Here is an 8142-nt window from a genome sequence, read left to right as displayed (position 1 = left end):
ATTCCTTGTCATCGGCTAAATATATAGAAGAGTTTTCCCTCACCGTCCTGCCTTTAAAACAGCTCGGCAGGTAAAACAATCAGGGCCAGCTTCAGTCTGGGCCGGGGCTTCGTTTGCCATTGATTTATATCTTAAACAACCTCTCCTGGTGCTTCTACTGCTAAAGGTGAGACGTGCAGCCAGTGTTTGTGACAGAGATGGACTAGCTGCGGCGGCAAGAGAGAGGAATGATGTGGTTTTAAAAAATGCATCACCATTAAATCGGAGAGTAACCTTGAACGAGCTCAGGCCGGTGCCAGCTCGGTGACACGCTCTGCCCTCAGTGCCACGGAGCACGCCGAGCAGCAGGAAGACGCAGCGGCGAAGCTCCCGTACAGGCCGGGTGGCCGTCCAGCTCCTCCCTGACCAAGGTCACTCACGTTGACACTTTGTCCAAGATAAAGCAACATATTGGAATGACTTTACGTGGATTCATACAGAAGTTTAACCAAAACTTGACATCAAACCTCATGATCTGCTTTCAGGTTACAGCATCAGTGTCTCATGCACCTTTAATCATCAAACATTAAACTAATGTGATTTATGAGTCATTAAGTCTTCGTCTTCTTTAGGATGAGTTAAAAAAAAAAAAAAAAGAAAGCTGAGCAGAAAGAAAATCATTTATTCTCAGGTGTCAGACATCTTTGTTCCATTCAAACAAAGCCAGCCCCTCTGTTAGATGAGAAACCTTTTCTTTTAAACAGGAAAAATGCTAAATAAAAAGAAATCTCATAATCTTTGACATCAGATTAATTACCATTAAAAACCTAATTTTCATTACAGATTAAAATTTTCTAAAATATAATAAAAATTTTAAATCTTTTCCGTTGTTTGAAGCTTCGTCTAAGTGTGTATTCACATCAGGATAGTCCGTTCGAGTTGAGGGGCGGGGCAACATTATTCCGGACTGAGACTGCGTTCTCGCTGCACTTCTCAAACAAATCAGACCTTTTAAAAACTCCTCCAGACGCAAAAAACAAAACAGAGCGTGCTCAGATCGTAGTCGGCTGGTTTATCGAATTTTTATCAGAACTTTGACTAAATTCTCTGAGTTATTTCTCCCATCCAGGGCCATCTATCATCCCACACGCAGAAGTTTTGGATGTGTTTAAAGATTGGCGCTGAACCCACCATGCACTTTGTTTTGTAGTCCACTTCCTGTGGTGGTTCTGCTTGAAACAGACGGAGTAAGCGGATCCAGTTTCCTTTATTGACCTGAATCAGGATTTGTTTTCTGCATTCACATTTCCCCAAATGAAGCAGACTTTCTGGAGCGCCGGGCGACGTGAATGTGCCCTGAGAGATGCTGATCCACACAGATGATTTTCTGTCTTTTCTCACCATTTTTTATTGTATTTTAATAACTGAAATAGTTTGGGTTGTGGAAAAGAGATGGAAAGGAAGTAGAAATAATCTTTGTATAAGATTCCACAATAAGTAGAAATTTGGTGGTGAGGGTGCCAGGATTGGCTATAAAACCCGATCTGAACTGATCTAGGAAAAGTTCTCTGTGCTTTTATTACATCACAGTCAGATTACTGTAACTCCCTGTATGTCGGTATTGGCCAATCAGAACTGTTTGCAGCTTGCTCAGATCGCAGCAGCTCGTCTCCTAACCGGGACAAAGACATGCAAACACACTCTGCTTCATTTCGCTGGCTTCCGGTTAGATACAGTATTGATTTTAAGTTTTTTTTTTTTGTTATCTGACCTTGTCAAGGTGGATCAACCCTTCAGAGGTCAGCTGACAAGATGGTTCTAGACGTTTGCTGATCCCTCATAAAGGGGGGATCGAGCTTTTGCAGTGGTGGCTCCCACTCTGTGGAAAGCATTACCCCTTTCTGCGAATAGTCTCCTCAGACCCACTGTCTCTTTCTCGCCTTTGGCTGAGCGACTCTGCTCACTTTTATTGATTCCTTTAACTGTTTTATGGTTTTTGCTTTTAATCTTTCTTATTGTTCAATATTAACTGTAAAGTACTTTATTTGGCTTTTGGCTTTCAAGTCTGCTTTATAAATAAAGCTGACATTAGGGCTGTGACGATATGCTTTTTTTCCCGATTTGATTCCGATTTTTTGGGTGCCGATTGGATTTAAATTGCAATTCTCACAATTCTTTGATATTACTCATTTTTGTAGATTAAAAGCAAAAGAAATGTATAAAACTTTTTTTTTTTTTCATTTCAATTGGGAAAAACAACCCAGTAGCCAGACCATCATTCTGCTGCTATAATGCCCAAGATGTCAAGTTAAAAGATTAAAAAAAACAATAAAAATGACAAAAAAATTAACAAATTTATATATATTTATTTGAAAAAAATTTTTTTTTAACAAAAATCAATTTTAAAATTGTGAAGCAAAAAAATCCTGATTTTCGATTTGATTTTCCCATCCCTAATAGACACGGATAAAAGAAAAACCCTCCAAAAAACAAAAAAATATTAGTGTGTAAAGGCCAAGGACGGAAACCAGCGCTGGACGGTTGTGACCTTCAAGCCCTCAGGCCACACTGCAGGTGAAACCATCAGGTCACTGTGATTAATACAACCACATGGGCTCCGGAGGACGGTGGAAAACTTCCACATTCATCCAGAGATGTAACCTGAAGTTGTTTTACATGAGGAGGAAGACCTATACCCAAACACCAGCTTGTAGACAGACGCCTGTTCTGTGGTCAGATGAGTCCATGTTTCCACTGCTTATGAGACAAAAACTGGTCTGGTTTTGTGTCCCAAATGTGAGGAAAAGCCTGTATCGGTGATGCTGTGGGGGAGAATCAGTGTCTCTGGTGACAATGATTTTGTATGTGTGAAGGAACTGCAGATGAAGAAGTAGATGTTCAAATTTGAGACATTTTCTACCATCAAGTTGACGTGTTTTCCTGGAAGGTTTTTGGTTATTTTGGCAGGACGATGCCTGCTGGCTGCAGAAAACATCATGAACAGGCTAAATAGATGACAGCCAGTTTGTTGATCACCTGAAATCTGACAAATCTTCAGCAGGGGTTTATTTAGAGCATGGTAATAAAAAAGAAGTGTGATGTAAAATAGAGGTAAACATGCCTCCATCCCAACTTTAACTGTATTGCCTCAAATTCTACATTTATCTGCATTTTCTGCATACAGTTAAGTTGATCAGCGAAGACAGAAAATCCTTTCTTTGGTACTTTTCTCTGTTAATTACAAGCTCAAGCTAATTAAGAAATTGCAGAATTGCTTTTATCGCCCTTTAGAAAAATTCCCCAACTTCTACAGAAATGCCGTTTGTGCCTGGCCTACTTAGAAAGAAAAATCATTCCTGCATATATTAATTTCCTGGAGCTTATCAGGGACCAGGTCTCAGCAGACCGAGCAGAGATCCCCGGACCTCCCTCCCATCATCCACCTCTTCCAGCTTGTTCAGAGAAGACACAGCAGCATTCAAGCCAGCCTTTAAATATAATCTCTCCAGCTGGTCCAGGATCTGCCCCGAGGACTCCTCCGGGTCAGACGTGATCACAACACCTCCCTTGAGAGGCGGCTTAGAGGGCTTTCTGACCAGATGCCCGAGGCACCTCAACTGGGAAATGGTACATTTTCCTAAATAATTTAAAGCTGAGACAAACACACCATGATAAAGACTGAAACTTGACCTGCTTCAGTATTTTCACATTCACCTCTTCCTGCTGCTATCTGGACTGAGTGAAACGTTTAACCACTTCAAGACAGAAAAAGGGATTTTAACATGATAACAATGTAATTTTTGTGCATGTTGTAGCAACAGAACAGTACATAATCATGATGACATGGGCGCAGTGCAATCACTGCTCATCCTAATTATGAAGAACACGACCATGATCAGTACCGTGATTGAAAAACCTTAGATGCTGCGTGAGTCAGGATATTTCTCCTGCATTAACCTCTTGCTATGCAGGTAGGGTGGTAAGGGTGGGAAAATAGAATCAAAAAATCAAACATAAGGATTTTTTGCTTCACAATTTTAAAATTAATTTTTTTGTATATATTTTTTTCAAATAAAAATAACCCATTACAGCATTTTTGTCATTTTTATTGTTTTTATTGATCTTTTTACTTGTCTTCTCAGGCATTAAAGCAGCAGAATGATGGTCTGGTTACTGTGTTGTATTTTCCTAAATAAAATCAAGAAAAATGAGGAGCAAAAAAAGTTTTGTACATTTTTTTGTCTTTTGTCTACAAAAATTAGCAATATTTAGGAATCATGAGAATCGGAATTTAAATCGAATCTGCGCCAAAAAAATCGGAATCAAATCGAATCGGGATGAAAGTATATCATCACAGGCCTAGATGGTAGCATGAGTTAGTACATCTTATTTTGAGCTCGTACTAATTGTTTGTTGTGAGACTATTATTTCCTTTTACCTGTTCTTCTCTGGCCTCATTTTAGCTTGTTTTGTTTTTCTTTTTTTTGTCTTTGTTTGTTTGCTGTGGCCTTGTGCCAGCTCATCTTTGTAAATCTGACTTTACATGGTAAAATAAAGGTTAAATAAATAAAAATAAGATACTCAGTTTGCACCTGTTAGGAAGCACCAGTCCTGATATGTAGCAGAACAAAATCATGTGGAGAAACTCCGCTAACAGACTGTAGCAGCCACGTCAAACACAGTTCAAACCCTACGCAGTTATATCTGGAAGGAACAAAAACACGAGAACAGGACTGTTAGCGTCACATATAAGCAGAAATTACAGAGACGTCTGGTGAAAACTCTGCAAATATAAATTCACATAATCAGAAATTAGGTCTTACTTTTACTGTTTTATGGTCACATGTTTTATTCCAACTCTAAAAACTGCTCATGTGTTCCCATATAGACTGCTTTTGTTTTAAATGAATCATGCTAGCACCCATTAAGGAGGTTTTATAGTGAAATATTCACTCTTCCTATTATGTTTTCTGGGGTTCACTTATTTCTGGATCCTCATGGTGTTTTCTAAGGCGTCTCCTGGATTCTCCTGAGTTTGACCATTGATAGAGGGGTTGATGATGAAGGGTTGATGATGAAAATTAGCTGTTGGGTTGCAAAAGTAAAACCTCTATTGAAACAATTGTAAAATTACTTAGGTTCAGATTTTTATGTTTGCACATCAGACATGACTAATTCCTCGTTAAACGATATGAAATTAGGTTTTTATTTAGGAAGCGATAAACATTTCTCCTGTTTTCTATGTGAATTTACTGACACACTAAGAGAGATGTTGATTCTTATACACTGTAATCTCACATGTCTCAGCTTTCCAGATTCTACATACAGTTCTTTTGGTTGTGAAGATAAACATTTATTTTAGTTGCATCATTTTGGAAATGAAACAGAAACGATAGACCTCGTCAAGAAAGCTTAAAGCATGCGCATGTGTGTATTTTGTAGCCTTCTTGTAATGTTTCCTGTAAAATATCAGCATCTTTACAAACTCCTGAGAGCAGCTGATCAGGAATAAAACATCTGTTAGTTTAGTGCTCATCAAACACGAGGGTAAACATTTAGAAAAGCAGATCAGCGTATTTGAACCTTCTACCTGGTGTGACCTTAATTCTTGCTCTCCCACAAAATTTTTTCTCTCGTGCCAATAAAATAAAGAAGTGCAAAGGGCTTATGAAAGAATCCCTTTCATAATGAGAATATACCAAATTTGAATATGAAATAGCTTTTATTATTCTTGTTAACTGCGGGACTAACTCCCCAAGCTAATAAATGGCCTTAAGCACAGCAGAATAACAAAGCATTAGAGTGCAGCCCAGAAGTGGGGGGGTGGGATTAAACCCACCAGTCCTTCAGCTGCAACAGCTGAACTTTACATATTACTTGTTCATGCAGATTACTAAATCAAGGAACTACATTTATTTACGCTTTTTAATAAGGCGCCAAAGCCTCAGAGGAAATTCTTTATTGAGACAACCGGCGAAGAGACTGCATCGCTGCTGGGTTTCAACCGCTGAACCCTCATTTTCAGTCCAAAATGTCTTCTGGGCTGTTACGTGTACATAAAGCAGTTACCAGCGCATGTGGAATGACTGATGTACTATGCATGCGTGCATTAGGAATAAAACACCTCAGACGAAACATCCTTTTACTTTCTACTTGCCAATTTCGTTGCTGTGGAGAGGCGATCTCCAGCATATAACTTATTTTTAAATCTAAATTCCTCCACTCCTTCCACATTCATTGAGACATGTCATCCATCTATCTCAGCCTCCGGCTGCAGGAGTTTCTCGGCCATGAGTGGCTGCTGCAGCGGGGCTGTATTTCAGCATGTTGAAGTGCATGGAGAATTCCCATGAAGGGTAAGGGATTATGGATTTTGGCCTCTAAGCTGCTTGGATGCCCAGTGCGGATGTCTCTGAGCGTAGTAATCTTCAAACAGCACGCAGAGTGATGAGTGGGCACCGAGGAGTTCTACTCAGGATCTAAATGTGTTCCAGCAAGTTACTGGTGAGAGAGAGTGATAGGGAAAAAAAAAAGAGGAGGAAGAGAGAAAACCCCATTTGGTGCAGAAATGGAAAGGATCGACTCAGTGGCTCCTTCAGGCAAGAGACACTTTTGATCCTGTGACCTGTTTGGAGCTACAGCCTGTGTCGAAAACTTGTGCAGAACAAGGGATCATTTTGGAGTGGTGCAAATGTAAATGTCATGGTTCCCCATCACCACACACAACAGAGGATGGAAAAAGTCAATTGAGCAATTTTCAGGGTCAGGTCGGTCAGTCTCGGGGGGCTTCAAGCCTCCATAATGAGGGCACTGATTTAGACATGGCCCAGAAAGCGGGACACAACCCTGACATTAGCTGGTATGCAGCTAATGATGGTCGAATATGGAAAACTGATCATTATGTAAAGAAAACCTCAAGAGTGACAAACTGCAACGCGTTGGATTAAGAAAATGTCACAGAAAATCAATAGTGATGCGTGTCCCTGATCAATATCAGAACGGAATTTCTCTGACTGTCATGATCAAATTAGTCCCAAACAACATCTCTTCATTTAATGCCTTGATTGGTTTCCCGTCTTATTCAAGTGAACTCAAATTGCTTTAACCTGGAGATTGGGTTGTGAGATCACAAGGAGGATCAGATAGGGTGAAGGACATGTGCATTTTCTTGAGATTACAATCCCCCCACCCGTAAGAGCACATCTATCTGTCTGCTCTCATATCCAAAGCCTCGAGATGTTATCGCAGCTCGTGATCAAAATCAGCGCTGAGGAACTTCCTTAAAGAAATGAGGCTGTATTCTGAAGTTAAAGATACAATACATAAGAAACACAACACACATTTCCAGAGTTCATAGAGGATGAAAACAAACTGCATTGTGCAGGAAGTGACCTCAGGGTGCGCGAGGATCAAAGGGTTTGACATGCCCTTGGCAATAACCAAATCAAGTCTTGCAAAGCTCCGCATAAAGCTCACTTTCCAAATCTAAATCCATAACCTGCTGTTTAAACGTACCTCACGGTGTCTGGCGGTAGGAAATCGGCTGAGCTGTATGCTGCTCACACACTCCGGGAGTCTTTGCAGCACAAATACTGTCCAAGGCTACAAACAGGTACATCAATTTGGGAGCATGACAAGAAATTCCCTTTAGGTGACAACAAAATGTACATGCCATTAGATCAGCTGCAGTATACTGTGATGAAATAAATTGAAGCCAACAGATGAAAGCTCGGGGCCCCAAACAGCAGAGGACCATTAAGGTGCACAGCTTTACCTCTGTGTTATACTGCCATCCTTTGGACAGAAACAGAACTAAGTATCAGTCTTGAGAAGGGAGTTTAATATGAATGATTAGTCATTTTCTTTTAAACAAAGTATTTAGAAAATACTTTGTACTTGATATTTCTGTTCGACTTCATTTTAGCGAGATGCTGTATTTTTCTATGATTGTGAGCAAGCTAATGGGCAGATTATGGCTTTTAAAATAGGACATAATTACTTAATAGTGTATGACTCACAGTTACAGAATACAATGCCTATCTGCATAAAAAGAAGCAGATATCAGTCATATTTTAACCAGATGTTAAACTAAATGATGCAAACCAAACATCCAAATAGGTAGAAAAGACCAGATATTGTTGTAACACTTCTTACTTCAGCAGC

The sequence above is a fragment of the Telmatherina bonti genome (genome assembly GCF_933228915.1).
Source record: "Telmatherina bonti genome assembly, chromosome: 5".
NCBI lineage: Eukaryota > Metazoa > Chordata > Actinopteri > Atheriniformes > Telmatherinidae > Telmatherina > Telmatherina bonti.
The sequence above is the reverse complement of the archived record's forward strand: the minus strand, read 5'-3'. Positions refer to the sequence as shown.